This window comes from Amyelois transitella, chromosome 6 (assembly GCF_032362555.1).
Source record: "Amyelois transitella isolate CPQ chromosome 6, ilAmyTran1.1, whole genome shotgun sequence".
In the NCBI taxonomy this organism is placed as follows: Eukaryota; Metazoa; Arthropoda; class Insecta; order Lepidoptera; family Pyralidae; genus Amyelois; species Amyelois transitella.
Genome location: NC_083509.1, coordinates 11,490,267 through 11,516,539, shown reverse-complemented (window position 1 = coordinate 11,516,539; position 26,273 = coordinate 11,490,267). Strand labels below are relative to the sequence as shown.

Here is a 26,273-nt window from a genome sequence, read left to right as displayed (position 1 = left end):
TTGCATTCCAATAAATTTTACAAAAGAAAACGTTCCGAAAGCTGTACATTCACTTTTTCAGGTGACGGTACACGCGAACGCTTTAACGAAAACGCTCTCTACAGAACAAAAAAAAATATTATAAATGCGAAAGTTTGTATGTCAGGATATCAGTATGGATGTTTGTTACTCTCACGCAAAAACTACTCAACCGATTACGATGAAATTTGGTACGTAGGTAGCTGAAGATCCAGAATAACATATAGGCTACTTTTTATCCCGGAGTTCCCGCGGGATTGATAGGATTTCCATGCGGACGGAGTCGCGGGCGGCCTCTAGTATAAAATAAAGTGTTAAAACAAATAGTAGTGGCGGTGGTACGTAAATAATTGCATGCTTTCGGTGGAGCTATTCGACGAATAAATCAAGCGAATTTGCCTTCCCCCCGTTTGGAAATTGACGGAAAACGGCTTTGGTGTGAATTCACCTTCGCTTTATTATAAACAGTTGGTCGCGGCTTCGCTCGTTTTCGATCAAAAGTAATTCTTAATGCAGAGACAATAAAATTTACAATTGATTGATAGTTTATCCCGCCAGACGGCCATTTCGACCAATTTGCGTTCGATATTTTTTTAAATGTTGTTTTAAATAGTGCATGGGACTGGTAAAGCGGGAAGGCCTAGACGAAGTTATCTTTATATTTTTGACGTTGTTGAAGAAAATGCTGCAGTGCAGTTTATTACCGCTTCTTCTGCACTGCCGCCTTGGAAGCGGCAGTAAATTTAGTTTTAAGTAATTTATTTGACGTCAAACAATGTTGTGAAACCAAAAGATTTGACAATTATTAAGCGATATGAAGTATCCTATAATAAAAAATAAAAATGTTGAATTTGAATTTATCAGATCGGAGTTCTGGCAAAGGGTCAGGAGGTCAAGAGTACCCGAAACCGACAATGTATGAAGAGAAATTATGAATGTGGATGAAGCGATGGAAGTAAGCAGGGATCGATGCAAGTAGAAAGATCTATAAAAAAAACACTTATAAAATACAAAATACATAATATACGGCGGATTAATGCCAATGGTATATTATCCAGTACACCAAATAATAAAAAAAATAGGAATATTTATTGTAACAAGATGTTTTGTGTAACAAAGTTGTTCGTTTACTTAACTTTAAGAACGTTAATCGATTAAATTAAATAGAAAATTAAATTAAAATAAATTGAATGTGGATGAAGCGAAGGAAGTATACAGAGATCGTGGCAAGTGGAAAGATGTACCTAGTCTCTGCCTACCCCTCCGGGGAAGAGGCGTGATTTGTGTGTGTATGTATGTAATTAACAACTTATCATCTCGTTTATGCTATTATTGGTCGCTGTTGTAACATCACAGCTTAATGAAAAATATTGCAAAAACATATTGCAACATATTGATAGATTGTCGTACATTATTACACGACCCCAAATGTCAACATGCCACGCAATTTACTTGGCAAATGCGAATTAAAACTTTAAGCTACATTCTGTAAGTTTTCAAACGATTTTTCAACAATATTAAACATATCTTCTCGTATAGGGGACTCTTTAAACAAGAATTTTGATTACCCTTGGATTGCGTTCGTTCAGCAAACTAAAAAACACTTTATTTCGTTATAAATAAATAAATTTTTCAATGCGCTATATTTCTTGCTTTGCGTGTTTTAACTTTTATTTGACATAGGTACATCGTTTTTTTTTTCCAAAACAGAAAGAATTTCTCTCCACTTGCCACGATATCTGCCTACTTTTTCTAGTTCAATCCACATTCATCAATATTTTCACGCAAGGAACAGACAGTCTCGAAAAGACTAAAAGTCATGTTATGTTTTAATGATGAAATCGATATTAAAATAGTGACAAGTAGTTAACCCATCATACAAACATATAGTCACGTCTATATCCCTTGCGGGGTAGACAGAGCCAACAGTCTTGAAAAGACAGAAAGACCGCTTTCAACTGTATGGCTTCGTGATGAAATTCAAATAGTGGCAGGTCGTTAACACGTCACTTCAGAAGAATTCCAATTATATTAGCCTAAAATGAGTTTTACAAATTCTCTCTCAGATTATTTGACGGACTCTGTGGCGCAGCGGTAGTACGCTTGTCGGTGACACCGGAGGTCCCAGGTTCGAATCCGGCCTGGGTATGATGAGAAAAGAACTTTTTCCGATTGGCCTGGGACTTGAATGTTTATCTATATAAGTATTTGTTATAAAATATAGTATCGTTGAGTTAGTAGCTCGTAACAGAAACTTACTTCGATGCTAACCCAATCAGTGTAATTTGTCCCGTACATATGTATTATTATTTATTAATTATAAAATACACTATTAACTTCAAAGCAGTTAACTCTTTTGTCACTTATCCCCAAAATCCTCAGTCCCAGTTATCACAATAGGCGGCTGATATCCGTTAGAGTTTTGGATAGTTGATAGTTCCAGTCGGAAACTTCGTCTAACTACTGTTGATTTCGTTGCAATGTGACTGACTAGTTTTAGGTGGAACTAGCGGTGAACGAATAGTGTAGACATTTCTCGCATGATGAACACCGCTTTAGCAAATTCGGTAGCGGAATAGGACTCGAACCGGTTACTAAATACCGGTTTCAATATACATACATACATACATAAAATCACGCCTCTTTCCCGGAGGGGTAGGCAGAGAATACCTCTTTCCACTTGCCACTTTCTCTGCATATTTCCTTCGCTTCATCTACGTTCATAACTCTCTTCATGCAAGCTCGGCGGTTTCGGGTACTTTTGACCTTTTTTTGGTTTCGATATATGGGTTCGAATCCCTTTATGGTCAAGCTGTCTTTGTTGAATTTCGTATATTACTTTTATATATACAATCTAAACGTGATTTCAGTCTTGGGGTTACTGGCTCTGTCTATCCCAAACATACATATATCGATGTATGATATATGTATGTAACGCCAAGAGGAAGAATAATTTACAACGATCGAATCGAACTATGCATGTTTACCCTTTTTTGGGTCAATTAATCATTTGACCACCGATGGATTAATATTGACTACACCAGAGGATAAAAATTTAGTAAATTTCCAGCTCGGTCAGCGTTATTATCTATGTATTTCAATAACAATACAGTTCGCCTAATTGAAAATCTATAGCGGCGAATAACTTCAAATTTCAAACACCAATCGCTCGAACAATTCTCTAAAATTTAACTGTTTGAAGCGTTTTACCGGCGAACTCCTTCATTACCGGTAAATACCGGTATAACCGATTGTACCGGTGTACCGGTACTAGTGTCGCCGCTCTACCACAACCGACAGACTATCGATAGTTCAGTAAAAGCAAAAGTATGGTTAGATTTGTCGAAGCTGTCAATTATATCGTATCTTTGGCGCCGTAAATACAATTTCAATATCGATATTATATTCTACACCATGCTTGTTGAATATTGCAATAATAATTGACACTAACGGTAGTACTCAATCTTATTGCTAACATTGATAGTAATGAAGCTCGATATCGAAATAAGTATTAATTATATTGTAGTTATTGTTATTATTATTCCAATATATTTTTATTATTATGCCAATATCGATACTCTTGACAGTATCGATAGGCCTATCGATTTTATAGATGATTTCCTAAATAAACTATCGACAACCGAACTATCGATAGTTCCGCAACACTAACCGGTATAAGTTCGGAGTTCTTGCAGGTGGTGCAAATTAATTTTCAATGCGTTCTGCGCAGGAATTGAAGATATTTGCCATGTAGATGTGTTAGTTGGAAACTTCTGGAGTTTGATCGTGTAACTCCGAATAAGAAATGTGTAATGACATGTATGTAAGGGTTGTATGTATGCGAATGTTGGTACATACTTACATGTAGTCACGTCTATATCCCTTGAGGGGTAGACAGAGCCAACAGTCTCTAGAAGACTGATAGGTTACGTTCAGTTGTATGGCTTCACAAAGGAATTGAAATTGAAATAGTGACAAAAGAGTGTCGGTTGCTAACCCGTCGTCTACAAGGGGAATGCCAAGTTTATAAGCCTATTTCTTAGTCACCTTTTACGACTTACTTAAAGATATGTTTTACTATAAAATATTAATATAACAAACAATTGGCATAAATCCGCAGTATATTATTAGTTTTGTATTTTTTATGTATTTATTTTTATACACACGACAATATTGATATAATATTATTAGTATTATGTCATTTCAATAATACACAAACTATAAAAATAATGACATAAGCTGAAACAATATCTTCCATTAAGATTAAAGAAATAACTCTTTCATGCATTATTTTTATAATTAATACCTTTAAAGAGTGAGTGAGAGACACTTTTCGAGTTGAAATTCATAGTTTGGCAGTTGAAATGTAAATCAGCCTTTACGACAATATCGACTATTACGACAGCCAACGCGGAAGGCCTTATCCAAGATCCGTGGAAAAAGTGCAATTTCCTTGTAGAAAGAATATCATTTCCGCGCGACGACGGCCAATTCTATGTAATCTTTATTTTTATCTGATTTCCAACAACTAATGAATAGAAGTAATTATTGTGATGTAAAATGGTTAAATGAACTGACAGTTAAACGATTCAACAGTTTGTTTTGTAAATCTAACTAATATTATAAATGCGAAAGTATGTGAGTATGTCAGGATGTCAGTATGGATGTTTTTTACTTTTTCACCCAAAAACTACTGAACCGAAGCTGAAGACCCACAATAACACATTGGCTACTTTTTATCCCAGAGTTCCCGCGGGATTGATAGGGTTACCATGCGGACGTATGTTATGTTGTGTTTGTTATAAAAAACAATATTTATAACAATTAGTATGAAATATATTTTAAACTATGCTTAGAATATTAACTAACTATCCCAAATTGATTTATTTTTAACCGTCCAAACTAAAATCTTATTTTAGTCTAAAAGGTCGACATTTTATTGTACATTATTTTAAGTACAATAAAATCTAAATAAATAAATAATAATAAAATATTCCAGATATTAATATAAGATAATAATATTATTTTTGTAATTTGTAACTGACTGATGTGATGACTAAATGTAAAAAACCATGGCCGTGTAAACAATTTCAGATTTTTCTGTCCATTTTGTAGGTAGGCACCAAATTAAAATTTCAGTTAAGAATTTCGTTCAACTAAATAAAATTTTATGTCCTTGTGTCAATAAAAATCATCATAAAATTGTGTCATTGTAAGTGACGCAGTAGAAGTGATTTAATTAAAATGCCTTAAAAAGCAGCAAGTGAAAATTCATTGTTTCTGCCTACCCCTGCAGAAAGCATTTGTGATGGTATTTATGTTTATCATTTTGCCCTAAAAACAATATTTCTTGCGATTCTCCAAAACGACAGTGTGTAAGCGCCTTAAGACTACGCAATATTAAATCAATAAATTTGAATGTGGAATCGCTTCACGTTTATTACCGGGCCACAAAAGACGTTCAAAAATGCCCCATCTTAACAATGCCTTTAGAAACGAGCCTCTCATGATTAATAGCTGAATATTATGAACGTAAATATAATGCGATAACACTGAATACCTTCATTATTGACAAGTTTAATACAATCTTGGGTTATCTATACTAATATTATAAAGCTGAAGAGTTTGTTTGTTTGAACGCGCTAATATCAGGAATAACTGGGTCGAATTGAAAAATTCTTTTTGTCTTGAATAGACCATTTATCGAGGAAGGCTTTAGGCTATATAACATCACGCTGCAGCTATAAGGAGCGAAGAAATAATGAAGAATGTGAAAAAAAATCGGGGAAAATTATTCATTCTTGAGGGCTTTATTGATGCCCAATATAACTATTCCACGCAGAAGAAGTCGCGTGCACAGCTAGTTTATAATATGCGCGATAACAATGGCGTAGCGCGTGCCACGTTACCGAGGCAGGACTAACAAACTAATGTTCTGAAAAAGATAAACCAAGAACAAAGTATTACTCGCGAAAATGCATACCGCAATGCATAAGAGGGTTTATTTAACATCTGACAACATTACAAACTCCCAAGCGATCTAACCTTAATGCCAAACATTTTAATATCAGTTTTGATACTCCCATAAACTTGTGCCAAACAGTAATATAGTAACATTCGACGCAACAGTTACTTTTATGGACGATTTTGCTCGAAACCGACTTAGTATAAAAGCCCAGGTAACGACGCGGCGACGTCCCCCAGATTATAAATCAAAATACCGCCACTTCGGTCCAAGTTTTCAAGTAAGCATTAACGTTACCTCGAAGCCCTAAAATGTAACAAAATGAGATCGTTACAACCGATGCGATATCTCCTAAACTTTAAGTAATAACAATACAAAAACTCATCACTGGCGCTCTCTAAAACGCTTTTTACAAATGAAAAAGAACGTAGAACGCAAACGACTACCTGAATCACTTTTCTGTTTAACGAAGGGCAATATCGTTAAGAACGGAAAGCCCGATTTAACGGAAAAACTCCGTTATCTATGTAACGATCGCGTTTTAAGGCGACAGTCCATTGAGAAGCGAGGACACGCTACACGCGTAGCTTCTGTTGATCTAAGAAGATAAGAATATTTCGCTTTGTTTTATAACATATATGATAATCACTATTTATGCTTATTGCTTAAAATAAAACCAATAATCACATCATTTAGCTAGATGGTTAGGTGAGATTCAGATGTATTATAAACATGTTGCTATACTTAAAGATGTATGTGAACATTTAATTTAGTAGCTACTTAATTAAATGTTCACATTCATCTTTAAGTATTCCAGATAAGCTCGTCTCTAAATGATTCGCCCTTCCTCTGGTTTCCATAATTTTTCGTTTCATCTGGTCTTTGACGTCCCTATTTTTCACTTATGTTAGTCTGAAATTCATACCGGCTTATAATTCTATTCCATAAAAATTTGTCTCATGTAAAAATCAGCACAACAACGAGCCTTCTCAATTCTTTTCGCTACCCGTGTTCTCAACCGCAAATATAGCTACGCAACAAGCGTACAAATCTCACTAAGCACTGGATAACCAGCTTTAATCCGCGGAGTGAATTTGCATTATTTTTTATCGCCAGCAGTAGGCTAAAGGCGACTGACACTTGACGTCCCATTGTACGGCAGAACAATAGTGGGTGAATTTTCGTTTTACACTCCAGCTCTTAAGGATGTTTTTCCTCGGCGACATTGCGAATGAAAAATTACTTTGTTATTGTCGTTTTATCGCGTTAATATCGATGCCTTTTTTTGTTAATAAAAAATTAGGAACTCTTTTGTTGTAGTCGACCTATTTTTAGGCGAATCTTATTCGGAAAACTGATGGTTAGGCAGCAAATTGATATTGAAATGTCTTTCATGTTGGTTTAGGAATATCGAAAATAATCGCTTCAATTTTTCAATGAAATATTTAAGTATCCGCAAAATAATTCCTTAGGAAAATACAATTGAGAGCTCATTCTCCATTTTAAAGTTACATGGTATATGGCCGTTATATGTTAAAGCGGCTTATTAGTTCAGGATACGTAATAAATACGTAAGGATACTTACTACAAATTTTAATATGATACAGTAATTTGACTACTGCCTGAGAATGCAATAAAATATAATAAAAATGGTAATAAAATGATGAGAGAGAGTCACATCATACGTCTTGCATTCTCAGTTACTTCTCCTGGCGTTAAAACAGGTTACATCCTCACTTTTCGGGAGTGTAGCCCGGGAGAGCCTTTTTCTTACATTCTTAGTTGTTGACTTCAAAGTTTGCGGTCTCAAAGTGTGAACTAACATGAAGTTGAAATGAATTTTTTAATCAAAACCATATTGAAACTGAGGTTAAGAGTATCCTAAACAAACAAACATACATGAAAACAGTAGCAAGGGGAAATATGTACTGTCGACTTACCACTTCAACAAAAATTGTTATTACGTTTTTCATAGCAAAGAAACTATAATAGTTTATCGACACTAACTCAACAATGTCTCTGTCTACCCCAGACGAGGGATAAAGACGTCTGTAAGACGCCGTTGGAGTTATTTCATAAATACAGAGACCTCTTTGGGAGTCAGCGGGCCGGCAAACAGCCGACGCATCAATTCATTTCTATAAGCCTGAATAATATTTATAAAAACATCTTCGTTGGAGCCTTATAGGGTCTCTTTCATTCATGTAAAATGGAATTCCAGTATTATTTTCTTTAGACGTCTAAAGTGTTTTAGATTTATTTGTATCCACTTTAATGGTTACTTTTCAATCATTTTTCGTCTTAAAAAATTATTGAATTAGTTTTGAAGATATCTCGTGTTGATGAACGCAAATACAATTTTAGTGTATAACGGTTCTAATAAATAATTTAGCACGAGGTTTCACTCCCAAAGGAAACTAAAAAAAATCTCTTGATTCAGAGAATTTCGCTATACGCCAAATCTTTTATTATGCAATCTGCGATTCCCTCTCCGCTTTTTCGTTTCCCGATACCTACTCGTACAATGTAAGGTGTAAGGTTTTTCAAGGCGAGAGTGAATTACATCAGTTTAGCTTGGCAACCATCTTGCTTACCATCAGGTAGATTAAGCTCAAATGCATTAACGTACTAAAATTTCTTACATAAAAAAAAAGTAAAAACCGAATTTTCCTCGTTTAAAAAGAGGTACTTAGTAGTTTTAAAACTCATTCTTATAATCGAGCACAAAACTCTACTCATCAGCGTTGTGAAATACGCTGAGAGATGACTACGGAACCATTTGTATGCAAATCTGTTGAGACTACTTCGTCGACGGGGCAGGCGGAGTAATCCGCTCCTTGGAAATTCACGTTGAAAAATATTAACATTGTGCAAAATGGGAAGTTAACTTATCATTCTTTCTTTTTGAGTATAAATGCCTGCGATATCTTAAAAATATGGTTTTATTTTCGGACTATTAGCTCTGTCTACCCCGCAAGGGATATAGACGTGATTCTACGTATGTATGTATATAAGATGGTACAGAAGTGTCAATTACCTTTTTCCGTTCACATAAGAATGTTAGCTCTCGTTTTGCATAGGCTTATCTTGCTTTTAATACAATCTTGAGCTATCTCTTTTCTTTTATTCCCCATTTCGTTCTCTCATTACAACGTATTTCCAATCATATTCTGGGCTGTAGATTCAAACTCTTTTTTTTTAAATATTATCTCTTACACTGTATTGTGCGTTAACAGACAACACAATGTCATGTCCACGCTTCTTTTAAGTTCTAGTAACATACATACATAAAATCACGCCTCTTTCCCGGAGGGGTAGGCAGAGACTACCTCTTTCCACTTGCCACGATCTCCGCATACTTCCTTCGCTTCATCCACAACAAGTAACAACTTCTTTCAAAACCAAATTCTCTATAGCCTTAAAGAAATCCGAACAACCTACCATAGATAAGTAATGAGCCGATGTATCGTTTGAGTCCCTTAAGGCCGAATGCAGTCTGCTAAAACATTAACCCGACGAACAGTAGTGCAAAAATGTACGGAGTCGATTTAAGAGGTTGCCGCTTCTCAATTTAGATCAGAGATACCCCACTGCCTCCCTTGGGGTGAACAAGTATTGGGCTTACAGCGGGTCAGTATTATTCTTCTTAAAATAACAATATTGTGAGCAAAAATAAGTAAATACCTAAAGTTAGGTAGGATGAAATGTGCGTTCAAAATTGGGCTGAATTTAGACGACTTTAGAAAAGGATTTTGAATATTTTCGAAAAATTTTCCATCTTTAGCCGAATAGAATGTGTAGCCGTGTCGTTTTAGGATGGGTAGAATAAGACTACACATCTCTTCTTGTAAATAACGAAGAAAATTGAGATAAAGTGCATATAGTATCTCAATTTAGCTCTCCAGGATCAGTCGACGACCACGTTCCAGAAATATTAAACATAGCTAGCATCTCAATCTTTTTTCATCCTCTCTTATATTAGCATATTCCCAGTTGCACCCTGTGCCACTATGCCTCAGTCCGCTAGGGTCCGCTCTGTGACTCCACTCTTTTTTTTTTGACAAATTACACTGATTGAGTTAGCCTCGAAGTAAGTTCGAGACTTGTGTTACGAGATACTAACTCAACGATACTACATTTTATAATAAATACTTATATAGATAAACATCCAATACCCAGGCCAATCAGAAAAAGTTCTTTTCTCATTATGCTATGGCCGGGATTTGAACCCGAGACCCCCGATGTCACAGACAAGCGTAATACCGCTGCGCCACAGACGCCGTCTTTCCTGCCTGTCTTCTGGGACCATTTGGCACGCATATCACCGCCCGCTACCGCCTGTCCCACGCCCCACAAAGCCGTCCGCGTACCCACCTCGGCACCCCGCGCATTCGCGCCATTTTTCGCTCCAAGATATTATTATGGCCGCCTAAGGAGTCGTTTTCAGTACGGCCACTTATAATTTGCGATGCCTGGATATCTGGCCCTCTCAGGAATACTTATCGTAAGGCTTCCGAACTTCCCGAATCATATTTGTATTTATAATGTGAGTGAAACTCAATAATTAGATTCCATTTTGGGAATTTTACGATAGATTCTTAAGATGTATGTTTTGTTATTTTAATTTGAAAGCATTTGAGTCTTTACCTTTGCAGTCCTTCTTTTATATGTAATAAAAGTTAGATCCTGCTTCGTTGAACTCTCAAAAATAATAAGGTAATTTAATTAGGTTGAGGTCTAATCCCCAGTCTAAATGTAAAATGGTCCTTAATATTCAAAAAATATGTTTTTTCTAAATATATATTTATAAAAAGCACCACCTGAATTCACAAAATTACTTTATTACTTATGACGCAAAAATTTTCCAACAGACATTTACAATTTAATTAAGTATGCCTTTATGCTCTCGAAACAAATAATTTAGGGAAAATTTCAAAACATAAAATACATTCAGAGAATTCCTGCCAAACTTTATTCCAATCGCAATTTTAAAAGTTAGGAATTGACAAACTCATCGACATTCAGATTCCTGTCGATACGCGGGTAATTCCGAGATGGGACTCGAAACAATTTCACTGCGAGCACAAATTAAAGTCATTGTAGAAGTATGAACACGTTTATACGAGGCGGTAATCACATAAATGAAGTAACGAAAACCTACAACAATTTAATTTCACTCAATATCTTGTCCAACTTTGTCATTTACATACATGAATGTATAATATTATAAAAAATGATCGAATTGAGAACCTTCTTCTTTTTTTAATCTGTTAAAAAGTAGTCTATGGTTAAGATTCTCAGATGACATGGGAAAACAGATGAATTCCTGTTACCTCTATAGTTTGAGTTTTCAACGCAAATAGAAAAGTATTTTAAAATATTCGCCCCGACTCGACTCGATGTAAAAAAACTCGGATAACTTTATTGTATCGATAGGGAATTTTGGTTTATCTTCCCGCTCGCTAACTTCGTTCTAACTCGGGGATAATATTATCATTGGACTTCGATAGACATAAATACGTTGTTATTAAAACACGATTCGGATATAATTGATTCCGAGTTTTCATTAACCGAAAACGGTTGGAACGAATCGATTCATTATTCAAAAGATAATGTTCGATTGGATAGTCATTATCGATGAACATCACTAATTTAAAAAAAAGTCGACGCGTTAAGACTTTCTTTGGTTATTTTTCGTAGTTGAAAGAAGCGTTGTGAGATATCATTACCAATATTGTGCCCTCGGGTTCGCTCGCGTTAATTTCTCATTCCCGTGGGAATTTCTGTACATTCGCTCTTGAGACTTCCCCAGGTACATTTATATACAGTAATGTACCAAATTTACGTTCCTACGTATGTAAATCCGTCAGTAACGCAAGAATTTATAAATTTAAATTGATTGATTGATGTAGCTTTTCATTATGTATAATCCTCACGTTACGTTACGTTACTTCACGTCACGTCACGTCACGTCACGTCACGTCACGTCACGTCACGTCACGTCACTTCACGTCACGTCACGTCTACTTACACTACGTTACTATACATTAGATCACGTTACGACTTCAACTACAGAGGAGGCCAGTCTAAAAATTCCTCACTGATGAAAAACATCAGATCGTGTCAAAGTTACAAAACCAACATTGTTTTTCGGGCACTTATTAGACAAAGTCTAAAAAGAGTGCTCTCAAAACTGACACATTGTATGACGAACAACCTATTTTAATGTTCCCACTTACGTTTTACGACCCTTCTGTCTCACTCTAACTCATTCTCATTCGTTCCGAACACTAAAAATTTTACTGCCTTCGAAAAAGAGGGTAATGTTTTTGAAACTGAGCATTTTTCAGGAGTTTTATTACGTCCGTTTAATTGTTCCAATTAAATTAATTAAGTTCCGCCTCTCATGGTTTTTAAGTTTGTTTAATAGACATTTCAGATAGACGTGTCATGTTTTGTCCCTTACGGTAGACAGAGCCAAAGGTCACGAGACATGAATCTTGGTCACGATTATCGATATGGATTAATGATGTAATTGAGATTCAATTCAGTTACCCATTCCCTAAAAGAGAAGAACCCCAAAATTAATAAACTTTACAATTTTTACATTAACTCGAGAAGAGTCTATAAAACTGTTTTTAACTTGGTACTAAGACGATCTCTCTCAACTCCATCATAAGTCCTTTCAGTCTTTTCAAGATTGTTGGCTCAGTCTACCCCGCGAGGCATATAGACGTGACTATATGTATGTAAATATGTACTTCGCAACACAATGTATGAAATCATGCACTTTTTAACTTGTTTTATATTTAAGATGTAGATTTCCTCACAATATTTTCCTAACCGTAAAAGTTTTATTTTATTTTTTAGAAATATATGCAAACTGTTCACTACTATTTTAAAATAAAAAAGCAAGGCACAGAAATCCATTGAAAACGTTATTTCAATAAAGAGCATGCCGACTGCTGTTAATTTGTAGTCTTGAAATACTGATTCCCATTATTTCAAACATAGAAGTAATCTCGATTCTCCTACCAATAGCTCGTGTATTTGTCGCGTTTAAAAATAGAACAGATTTATTTTCGAATTCGGATACAAGATTTCGCTTATTGACATCACATCACTTAAATTAATTATATCTACTACCGCTTCCGAAGCACATGTGTAGAAGGAGCGACGGAACAAACTACACGGCAGCATTTTCACCTCACGTCAATTTACAAATATAGATCTCTTTAATCTAAATCGTGGACAAATGCACATTTTCATGCTGAAAGTCATTTAGGAAAACAATATAAAAACCTCATGTAGACCGAAACGAACGATAATGTCAGTCTATAAAAAAACATTAAACAAAAACTTTATTATATTTGTTTTTCGATTATTTCTCCCTCTTAATAGGGATTAGCTCTTAATCCTCTCACCTTGGCTCTGTGTTACTCACACTTTAGATATAAATCCATTAAAAGGTAAAAAAAAAACATAAATCCTCTGTTGCGGCTATAAAATATTCGTATTTACCGTACACTAACCTGCTCTTTACACTAACTTACGCGTTATATACTCACAGAAATACTGGAAGATCAACTTCTTTATAAAAATTCAGAATAAATACACATTTATGTCATTTCCCTTTTTAATTATTAACTTTTTAAAAATCAAAAGTTACGTTTAGTTTTTACTCGTGGAACTGGAATAAACCAATCGTACACATTCTTTATTTAAAAAAAAATCAGTTATTACCGTTGCGTGTCGCATTTCGAATCGAGTTTAAAAAACAAATTTAGAGCGTGATTTCCATTGATTACGAATTTCTGTGCGCGTACAATTTCGAATCGAGTTAATATCGAGTTTCTAGGGTACTGGCGTAACTTTTTCTTTTGCCTCTATCGGTGACTTGAACAGTCTGTCTTTGTTCACGACGCTAGTTGTTCGGATAATGTTGCTTTGAACCGCGACTCAACTCACTCTAATGAGCTTCTCAAACTTAAAGTAATTGGACGAGGATTCGAGAGATATTAAATGATTCTTGACATTACTTAATAATGGGATTATATGGATAGATTTTGTTGTCAAATTGTAAAAGATCGTTAAATATATTGTCGGTTTTATTTTCAGACCTTTGAAGCTTAATAATGTTTAGTAAAATATGTGGCGGTGTCAAAAATATTGTCCACTGTTTAGGAACTACCCGCTACAAGATAGACCGAAAAATAAAAATTCTTATTCAAATGAAAAAACAAATTCACATTAAACCGACAAGTTTAAAAAAAATTGATGAAAAATACTTCCTGCTAATATTAAAAATGCGTAAGTTTGTGAGTATGTATGGATATTTGTTACTCTCTCACGCAAATACTCCTATACCGATTGCGGTGAAATTTGGTATGTAAAAAGCTGATCTAGAATAACACGTAGGCTAATTTTTATCCCGAAGTTCCAGCGGAATTGATTGTTACGTAATGATAGGGTTTCCACGCGTACGAATTCGCGGGCGGCCTCTAGTTATTTATAAAATTCAGTTTCCTGATAAATCGTAAACTGATACGACTCAAATTAGCTCGTAGAGACTCTTCAAACCGGGCTTAGATTAAAACGTAATATTCCGGGAAGCGGGAATGAGCGATAATCCCGAGAACCCGAGATAATGACGACGTCCCGCCATATCGACCACCAATACGAATCCGAATGACATATAAAAACATTGAGAGCCACTGGCAAAGCGGAGCAACGTTATGCCGCTAATTGAAACGCAAACAGAATCTAATTTTCTACATGTTTGAGACGTTGGTAGAAACAATATAATAAGATGCATAAATTATCAAAAGCATTTTCGATAGCAAAGAAAATTTTATAAGTTGATTATTGACTAGTATTATTTTTTGCTTTGGAGATTTTAATACACCCATAGTTGCCTTTATTTGACTTATGTCATAAAGAGATACCATACTATACTAAAATTATAAATGCAAGTGTACCGTCACACTTCTTCCGCCAAAGCGATATTTTGTAAATAAATTTTGCAAGGTACAAACATTGTTATTTGACAAGTCCTAAATATATTAAAAATTAAAAAAAACATGAAATTTTCAGCAGTTCAATATGAGTACAGTTTTCTTATGGAGCAGGATTTTTGTGTAGCATGCCAAAGGTCGTTTTTTTAATGATATTGATAAGTTTTATAGTGAGTTAAACTTTTAATAGAGCGATCCAATTTATTGACCCGTAAAAATTATCGCTTCTTATCATTTAAATTTATGTATTTTGGGAAAACACGACAGATAATTCGATGGTTGAAAGTATTTGTTAAACTATTTAAAATTTGCCTTGACCGACTTTTACGATATGCGAATGATATATAAACTTTATTAACTTTTACTTTAAAAAGCCATCATCAAATTATTAATAATTTCATCAAAAGACAAAACCTCAATGATTATTTTCAAATTCTCTCTGTAACTGGCATCTTTTAAAAAAAATTAAGTGACAGTTTGAAAAATTCCCCTTTTAAAAAAGGACCATTCTTTACGACTCCAAAAATTGACTCCACGTTGCCATCACAATCGAAGTTCAATACATTCAGAGAACAGCTAATGTTCCCTTTATCTAAAACTTGGCTATTTACATTCCGATCGATCGGCCGTCAAGAATCGCCCAACTTCCAGTTCCCCATACACCCCTCCCCCTCTCACTGCCTACCCCACCCCCCCTTCCGCCTCTCAGTCGATGACTGCAAAGTTTTCTACTAATTAAGTGGCGCTCTTGGGCGCTGAGAATCCCCCGATTACTTGTTGCCAATAATCTTTCTTTTTTCCTTTTTCGTAACAGATTCGGCGACGATTTTAATCTGTTGTAAATTAACTAAGTCTTGGCACGTGACTTTATTTGTATTCAATTTTCCGTTTGTATTAAGTGAAAACAGGGTAATGTAGAAATGATAACATTCTAATGAGCTTAATATCTAAAATATTATATTTAATATACTGAAAGTCAAATATTCTTTTATTTGTATGATTGTAGCATTCTAATAGAATTACAAACATTGGAATATGTGATTTATTATCTAGTTCTGTGTAAAACAATCTTAAAATCCATATCACTAAGTCTACGTTCTCAGATACCTTATCTTTATATATAAAAGCGAAAAACGAGGGGCAGGAAGGTGGATGTCAGGTGCATTCCCACGAAATCGGGAAATAACAGGATTTTTAGTTTACGCGGACGGAGCAATCAGCGATATATAGTTATGAATATTTTCACAATCAAATATGCGCGAAGTATCCTTGAAAATTCTAATGATGCTTGCAGCCTTTTCAACCTTTTCATTATTAGTTTTTTTTCCTTTCATTGTTCCGAACATCGGGAGGCATTCCCGAGTCGAAAGTGTTGAAATAAATTCGCTTTGTGAGCACCAATTAAACGGAGGTACGGCTATAGCAAATTGCAATTATTTCCCGATCGACGCCGATGAAACTTGTCGTAGAATCACCCCGCTGTGACAACAATGGTATAAGGAATAGCTCTATTTTTTTAAAGACATTTCTGAAATTTATTAAATATGTGTGAACTGGACTTAAATTTCTTACTGTTATTTACAAAATGATAGATGAGAAGATTAATTTGTAAAAAAAATAATGAAAAAAGAAGTCTTGGCAAAAAGTCAGGTCAAGAACCCGAAACTACCGAGCTTGCATGAGAGTTATGAATGTGGACGAAACGAAGGAAGTATGCAGAGATCGTGGCAAGTGGAAAGATGTGGTCTCTACCTGCCCCTCCGGGAAAAAGGCGTGATTTTATGTATGTATGAAAAAGAAAGACAAGTTTAACGATACTATAAGTAAAAGAACCATGATATTTTATTGAAATAAAAATAACGTCTCCAAAGTATTTAAAAATTTCAAGACAATATCTCATAACACTTCATGAAATACGCTTATAAGAAATAGAGATTATTAGAAAATGTTACAGAATTAAAATTAATTGGTCAATAACATATTTTTTTTAATTGTACACGTGTTCTATTCTAAAAGAATTATTAATTACTCGCATCGATTTCTTTGCTTGCCGCCATTTTGTTTTGACATTTTCAGTAAAGTACAACATACATTTTTAATCTTTATAACGAAACACACTTAAATGTACAACTAAATAAAAAAGTTTTAAGGAAAGCAGTCTGGTCTTAATTGACCTTCAAATGTAGGAGCTTAGTCAATTATTAATTACGTTAGCTAATTAGCAGACTAGTTTTAATTAGAATCGAATGATTTCACAAATGTTGAAAACAGACGGTGATGGCAATTTTAATAGGTTTCCTAATTAGATTAATACTAATAAGATAATTTCAGAAACTTACTCAAGGTTTCTTATATGTTTCAGAACTTTCATTCTATTTAATTTGGACTTTTAACAGAAAATACAGAATAGAAATACTTTTGCTAAAATAAAAAAAAATTGTAATTCATATAGAACGTTATAATTCAGAATTATAATTCATATAGAGAGCGTATCACAAACTCGGTAAAAAAAAAAAACAAAATCAAAAAGTGAACGAAAAAAAAAATATTGAAAATAAAATACTCACTCAATGACAAGACGCGTTTACCCTGACGCGATCAGCTCAGAAAAAAAAAAACAATTTAATATTAGAAAATATCTTCTCAATAACAAACAGAAACTGTCGTCAAGACAAGATTAAGCCGGCATTGTCTGACAATTAGCGGAACGGGTTCCCGCGACTCCCCGGGAAAGTAATTGCAATTGTTTTAGGGCGACCACAAATACGTATTTCGTGAGGAAACAAAGTGGAGACCGACTCTGTGGTCTACATTTGCGTGGGATGGAATGAACGAGGTATGTATTGTATGACTAGCTGTGCCCGCGACTTGGTCCGCGTGGAATAGTTGTTTTGGGCATCATTGAAGCCCTCATGGATGAAAAATTTTCCTCGTTTTTTTTTTCACATTTTCCATTATTTCTTCGCTTCTAATAGTTGCAGCGTGATGTTATATAGCCTAAAGCCTTCCTCGATAAATGGTCTATTGAACACAAAAATCATTTTTCAATTTGAACTAGTAGTTCTTGAGATTAGCGCGTTCAAACAAACAAACTCTTCAGCTTTATAATATTAGTATAGAAGTATAGATAAACATCACCTAAATGAGCTAAACAAGCTATACAGCTGAACGTGGCCTTCCCGTCTTTTCGAGATGTGGGCTCTGTCTACTCCGGATACAAAGTGACTATATGAATATATATATGCCTCATTTAGCGTTGTATTCTGAAAACACTTCGGCCCCATCTAGTCCTATTTTTACAAAGATCGACTACTTCATAACCTCATTATCGCAATATCCGAACAAAACGTCGCGCATACACGCTCTATACAAATAATTGTTACTCTATGGCATCATTAGCGATCGCTGCGCTTCGCCAAATTGGTACAATTACAAATTGTTTTGTTTTCCTACTCACGGCGTAATTTCAAGTTACGTTTCGAGTGTCAGTTTATTAAAAAGGGGACATAATTGCGTCAATCACATCGTTGGGTGTAAAGAGGCCTTAGGGCGGCGATAGTAGTTAGTTTTTTTTACAGGATGTTTTTGAAGGCATTATTTAAATAATGCCTTCAAAAACATCCTGTAAAAAAAAACCAAGTCTCGCAGCTCAGTCTTTCTACCGTAAAAAGTTGTGAGATCCATGTAATACCAAGACGATTAATCTATTTAGTCTCTACTTAAAGGACCTTGTGTCTTAAGTTATTACATAAGTTATTATCATGCCAATATTAAAACTATTTTACGTTTTTAACAAATAGATCGACTTGTACATCAGGCTTCTTGTTTTATCCACAAAGAAATTAAAGGGGGTCGAAAATAGCCCGAATTGCTTCGAGAAAAGGATGGTAAGGCTATGCCGCTTTTTTTTCTTGACTTGGCGGTGTCACTGCCGTGCCCCTCGTTTGTCATATGTCGATCAATTTTAAGGGTTGAATCAGTGATAAATGAAATGCTTTTTGATCAACTGACTCCTTACACGTATCGTTTTGATAATTACTTCTTGGCTACCCTTTTCTTGTCTTTAGGTGGGGTCGGCGTAATATGTTAGTTGACATCTTGTTGACATGACAATTAATACCGATTTACACTTCGCCTCGTCTCATAAAAGCTAGGAATGTATAATAAATGGAATAAATGTTCAATTTTAATTTTCTTTATATTTAGCTCTCTTCGTTAATGTTTTATCAAATCTTTTCAGTATTTATAGTAAGTATCAGTCTCATTTTGTATTTTAGGAATTTTCCAAGGCTATCAGCGCAAAATGCCGTTTAAGTGAGACAGTTCATAATCTTAAGCAATATGAACGCACCTTAACATTTACAACAATAATAATACAACACCGTAAAACCTAATTACAGTAGAAAAATAAACAGAAAAGCATCAAAGGCGACGTTCTGAATTTAAAAGGCACGTGAGCGCGGATACAAAAGGAAAACTCGCACAGATGGCGCTACCGGCGTGAAATATTAACTAAATTTAAAAAAAGAGGGTATTTTCGAACGGCGGGTAATGGCCCGGGAGAATTTACTATTGCGCTCCCGCGATCGAGGCTTTGTGTGGTGTGTTTGTGTGTGTGTGTGTGTAATGAAGTTATAGTGTGTGTGTGAGAGATATTGGAGATACTTTTCTCGCGATAATGTATTTTGGCAAAACTCGCAACGCTTTGGCAATTGTTTTTTGTTAAAGAAATATTTTATTTTCAGATATTTAGGTCCATTTCTTTTATTACGTTCGCCTAGACGAACGTATCTTGATCAAATTAAGGACGTCCTGGCAAATGGTCAGGATAAGAGTGCCGAAAACCGCCGAGCTTGCATGAAGAGAGTTATGAATGTGGATGAAGCGAAAGAAGTATGCAGAGATCGTGGCAAGTGGAAATATGTAGTCTCTGGCTACTCCTCCGGGAAGAAGGCGTGATTTTATGTATATCAAACATTATTTAAAAATAATATAGTTTTCTCTATACAGATCTCTAATTAACTTGTGTACGTTTTAAAATTATTTTCAAATTAAATACGCTTTCTGTTTAATTTTTTTAAATTATCAATTTTTACTCACTATTCAATGTTACATTATTTCAAAATTATTTCTGTTTTTATTTTTTTATAATTAACATTTTTTGCACACTATTCAATGTTATTCTCTTTAACAATAAACAAAGCAGTATTACCAAAATAACTATGATTATTTTGAATGTTTTTACTTCGTCCTTGATGTAACAACTCAATGTTCCTACATACATTGTTCTCTTTGTGCTGATAGACAAAATCAACATGTTTTTTTTTTTCTTTTTAAAAATAATATATATAAGAATCGCTTCCGCTCATGCCTGTGTCCTCTACCTGGCGGCTAACGAGGTCCTCAGAGACGCTGCGGTCACAAACTGCCCGCCACAGACCCGTCACTAAAAACGTGGTCACGACCGCAGACGACACAAACAAACATATAACTTTATCAATTATCACATTTAATATCAATTTGTATAATCTTATTTGTATAAAATTGAAACAAAGAAATGAACAAAAGAAAGAAGTTAGATGTAAATGAAGCGACGGGGTTTAAAAGATTCTGCTTAGTGCCGTGTGGTTGCCGGCACTTTATAATAGAACCATATCTTTGCCATGAATGTCGTAAAAGGCGTCTAAGAGATAGTCTTACATACTTGAGATTTCTCATGTAGGCGATAAAATAGCAACCTGTTACTATTTGAATCTCAGTTCCATCTTGAAGCCATACAGTCTTTACGAGACTGTTGGCTCTGTCTACCCCGCAAGGGATATAGACGTGACTATGAGTATTTATGTATTAAGCTTACAATCATATATACGAGACCACATCAGCAATTCTTTCTTCTTTATAGGTTGTTAAAACCAGTGAAATCTATGTATGTTATTTACTGACAAAATAGCTCTCTAGAAATCTGGTGTATTCATTTTGAACTAAGCGGAAATATACGTAGCAAGAGTTTAATCTTTATCCGCGGCAAAGGATTTACGCTATGACAAATAATGGTAAAAATAAACAGGATAATACCCGCGAGGGAAAATGGTCCTTATTTTTCATTCCATAAAGTCGATTATATTATCAACGGGCGTTATTTATTATACAGCCAGTTACGCAAGTAGTATTCTGCACAGTTAACTTTTACTGCGGCACTACGTTTTTTTATCGGTTGGGTTATACGGTGCTACGATTCTGCGGTGCTACGAAGCTACGGTGCTACGGCGTAGCATCTTTGTAGCACGGTGGCGTTACCTTAGCGGTTTTCATAGTCATTGAACTTTTGTTGAGAAAATAAAAGCTTTGTGTTTCTGTTGCTTAAAAGCTTTTATAGGCTTCTTTAAAAGCATGTTTCTAATTTTATTTTATTTATTTTAAATTTGATTATTTTTTTTATCTAAACTAAGGTTTCGCTTTCAAGTCTTGTTAGTATTAGGGCTTATCTACACAGTATGACTTACAAGTATAACGACATATATTTGTGTGTTTGTGAAAAAAAAAGTATGCATCTTTATAATCTTAATGCTTACTCGAAGGGATAGGCAGAGTTAAAAAAATAAAAAATACTCTTCTTTTCGGTCATGGGGTAGCAATCACTATCTGAGTGTCAATTCCATCATTAAGCAATGCAGCAAAAGGTGGCCTTTCATCGTTATGACTACACCCTATCCTGCTAATATTACAAATGCGAAAGTTTGTGAGTATGTCAAGATGTCAGTATGGATGTTTATTACTCTTTCACGCAAAAACTAGAGAACCGATTACGATGAAATTTGATATGTAGGTAGCTGAAAATATTTTTATTAATGATAGAATTGAAACTCAAATAGTGAAAGGTTGCTAATCCATCGCCTAAAAAAGAATCCCAAGTTTGTAAGCATATCCCTTAGTCGCCTTTTACGACAAAAAAGAATAGGACCACTCCATCTCTTTCCCATGGTATATATGTACGTATCTTAATATCTACCTATAAACCGGAAGACGTCATTACCAACACAAGACTTAATATATATCTAACGAACGCAATTAATATACCTAATTACCAAAATTACCACAAAGCGACCAATATACCTCCACCGTGCCATTGAGCTCAGTTAATTGAAAAAATAAGAGGCTTATTGGATTACGTTAATTGAAATAAATAATTAGGAGTTACGGGGAGGGAAACAGACATACGCTGGAAATGTAATGAGAGAGTTTGATGTTTGTATTAAGCGAAATGGTATGCTTCAGTCGTCACTTTTCACACAGAAGTATCCGATCTCATACATACATACATATAGACACGTCTATATCCCTTACGAGGTAGACAGAGCCAATAGTCCCGAAAAGACTGAATGGCCACTTCCAGCCGCATGGCTTAATGATAGAATTGAGAATCAAATAATGACAGGTTGCTAGCCCATCGCCTAAAAAAGAATCCCAAGTTTATAAGCCTATCCATTACTCACCTTTTACGAATCGGGAAAGAAATGGAAAGGTCCAATGCTTTTTTGTATTGGTGCCGGGAACCACACGGTACACCTCGAAATATAACGCATTCGATATTAATCTCACTGCACTTGTTAAAATGTCTGCAACGTCGACACGAGGAAACTGGACGAGAAATTATTTACTTCGCTCGCCTCATTTTGCTTAGAATGTCATAAATTTTGAGAGTTCTAGCTTAGACTTATGTAAAATGTTCAGATTGGGCGAGACTTACCAGACTAGTAAGGATGGTCTATCCTACTACTATTATAAAGGCGAAAGTTTGTATGGATGTATGGATGTTTGTTATTTTTTCACGCAAAAACTACTGAAGCGATTACCATGAAATTTGGTATGTAGGTAGCTGAAGACCCAGAATAACACATAGGCTACTTTTTATCCCAGAGTTCCCGCGGGATTGATAGGGTTTCCATGCGGACGAAGTCGCGGGCGGCCTCTAGTTTTACTTATACGAGTATTTACGTGCACATAACACGATGAAACTAACTTAATTTTGGAGTTAAATGCGTGACATTACTTCATATATGTAGTTTGTTAATCTTAAAGATTATTAGTACGAAATAATGTTTCCAAAGTCTGCACATGAGACTAAATGAAAACGAATTAAATTAAAATAATATTAAATTGTTATTAAATTTACATTTGATATGATGTTTCGGATGACATTACCCTCTTTTTTCATTAAACTTTACATACATACATACATAAACATACATAAAATCACGCCTCTTTCCCGGAGGGGTAGGCAGAGACTACCTCTTTCCACTTGCCACGATCTCTGCATACTTCTTTCGCTTCGTCCACATTCATAACTCTCTTCATACAAGCTCGGCGGTTTCGGGTACTTTTGACCTGACCCTTTACCAGGACGTCCTTAATTTGATCAAGATACGTTCGTCTAGGTCTTCCCACTCCGACCTTTCCCTCCACACTCTCCTTGTATATCTGCTTAGTCAACCTGCTTTCATTCATCCTCTCCACATGACCGAACCATCTTAACATACCCTTTTCTATTCCTGTAACTACATCTTCTTTCACATCACAACATTCCCTTATCACGCTGTTCCTTATCCTGTCACTCAATTTCACACCCATCATACTCCTTAACGCTCTCATTTCCACTGCATTTATTCTGCTTTCATGCTTCTTTTGCCATACCCAACTTTCACTCCCATACATTAATGTCGGGACCAACACGCCCCTGTGCACAGCCAGTCGAGCCTTTTTGGATAGTTTCTGACTGCTCATAAAGGCATGCAAAGCTCCATTCACCATGTTCCCCGCGTTCACTCTCCTTTCAATATCACTATCATACTTGCCATCTGATGTAAACTTTGATCCTAGATATACAAACTCTTTCACTTGCTCCACTTTTTCTCCTCCAATCAAAATATTACATGCTGTCATTTCTTTCTCCATTTCAAAAACCAGTGTTTTAGTTTTACTTACGTTCACTTTCATTCCTTTCTCTTTTAAAGCTTCATGCATACAGTTTACCATCTCCTGTAACTCCTCCGCTGATGACGCCAGTATAACCTGATCGTCGGCATAGAGCAGACATTTGACGAGTAACTCATTCATCCTTAATCCACTTTTAGACTCTTTCAAATCTGTCAAACAGCTATCCATAAATAGGTTGAACAGCCACGGTGACGCAACACATCCTTGCCTAACGCCTTTCTCAATCTTAAACCACTCAGTGTGCGCTCCGTTTATCCTGACACAAGCACTCGAATCCTCATATAAGGATTTCAGTGCTCGTATTAAGAGACTGCTCACCCCATGCATAGAAAGTGCTGACCACAATTCATTCCTCTCAACTCTGTCATAGGCCTTTTCCAGATCTACGAATGTGCAATAGACTTTTTGACTCTTGGCCAAAAACTTTTCGGCTATGCACCGCAAGGAAAAGACCTGATCAGTACATCCCATTCCCTTTCGAAATCCCGCTTGAGCATCCCATATTTTGTCATCAGTTTCATTCCTGACTCTATTAATCAATACCTTAGCATACAATTTGCCGACGACGCTAAGCAGGCTTATACCACGATAATTTTTGCAGTCCAGCTGTGACCCTTTTCCTTTGTAAAGTGGCACGATAACAGCCTTACACCAATCTTTTGGTACTCGGCCGCTTCTCCAACACAAATTGAAAAGGCAGTACAACTGACTAGCTACTACGCCTTTTCCTGCTTTAAGCATCTCGACCGACACTCTATCACACCCAGCAGCCTTTCCCGCTTTCATACTCTTAAGTGCTTCCACAATTTCGAACATTTCAATTTCGCCTTCCATCTCATTCTCTTTTTCTTCGCTATAGCAGAAATCTTTCTTATTTCCTTCCTTTTTTTCAAATAAACTTTCAAAATAGTCCTTCCATATCTTTAGTACACATTCTTCTCCTTTCACAACGCTACCATCCTGGCATCTGATCCTAGTCAGCTCTCTGGTTATAGTATTTCCTCGGGCTGACCTTACGGATTTCCAGAATACTTTCAGATTTGACTGAAAGTCTTCTGATAGCCTTTTATCAAAATCCTCTTTATACTCTTCTTTCTTTCTAATCACAGCTTTCTTAACCAAATCTTTCATTTTCTTATATTCCTTACGTGCTTCATTCACATCTTCATCTATAATCTCTTGCATTCTTAAGTTAGCTTTTGCTGCTAACAATTAAACTTTAATGTATAAAAAAACTTGATATTTTATTTCTTGACATTCAACAAATAAGGTATTGAGGCAATCAAATTGAACAAGAATTACGCTAAATTATTAACGGCTTACTAATCCAGTCAAAAAAAAACGTTCCTGAAAATGTCACAATCCACAAATTACTTCGGAAACGGTTGTTTTTGTATGTTTGGCGAGTTAAATCGTTAAACTACTCGCCCGATTCGCACTCGACAAATATAAAACATGTCTTAAAGTCAGACAGCTGAATATACGGGAGTCAGGGCGAAAATAATAGACAGACCACTGCACCAGTTACATTCGGATACAACCGGTTTTAACCGGTTATTTTTGGCTCGGACCGATATCAACTGGCTGTGTCCGTTTGTGTATTTTAGTTGATAAATTAAATATAAATAGAAGTAACATGACTTTAGCTTTGCACAGCCTTCTATACACTTTTGCGTTATGTCATTTGTTTAGTAAAGTAGTAAAAAAAATCTCGTGACTCAATTTGTAAATCGGTTAAAATTTGGAACTAAAAAGCTCATATTGAACAAGGCCAAACTTATGTTCTTGTTTAATGAGATATGGAAACATAGGTCAATCAATAAATCATAACCTAACCGGATACAAACCCGTAACCCTGGACTTCTGATGTCCAATTTCATTCATCCACATGGATACTTATCTATAAACAATTTTATTAACAACTCATACAAACAAATGTGTGAGTGTATGATACCTAATGTTGTTGGTAGGTATTATGATATTCATTTCAAAATCATTATCCCTAAGGGGCTACACATCAGGATGGAGGACATACATACCCGTGCTGATAAGCCCCGCAGCGCGTTATCAGTGTCGGTCGTGATAGTAGCCGGCATAATGGCGATCAAGGGAGTATATTATTACATTGTTTTGATATTGTTTGCACCTAATGTTGTAGCTTAAAAATCTTCTGATCTTAAAGACAATGGTTCCAAAAGAGTATACGAACATTTAGAGCGGCCATATCGAAGGTGGAAATTGCTATAATGATTGACAAACTGCGTTTGTAAAATAATAATATA

The 26,273-nt window shown here is 35.4% G+C and overlaps 1 protein-coding gene across 3 annotated transcripts in view; it reads left to right on the top strand.

Annotated features, from left to right (window-relative positions):
* The window catches only part of LOC106132174 (teneurin-m), a 259,313-nt gene that overhangs the window by 183,021 nt on the left and 50,019 nt on the right, over positions 1–26,273 (top strand). The window lies entirely within an intron of this gene.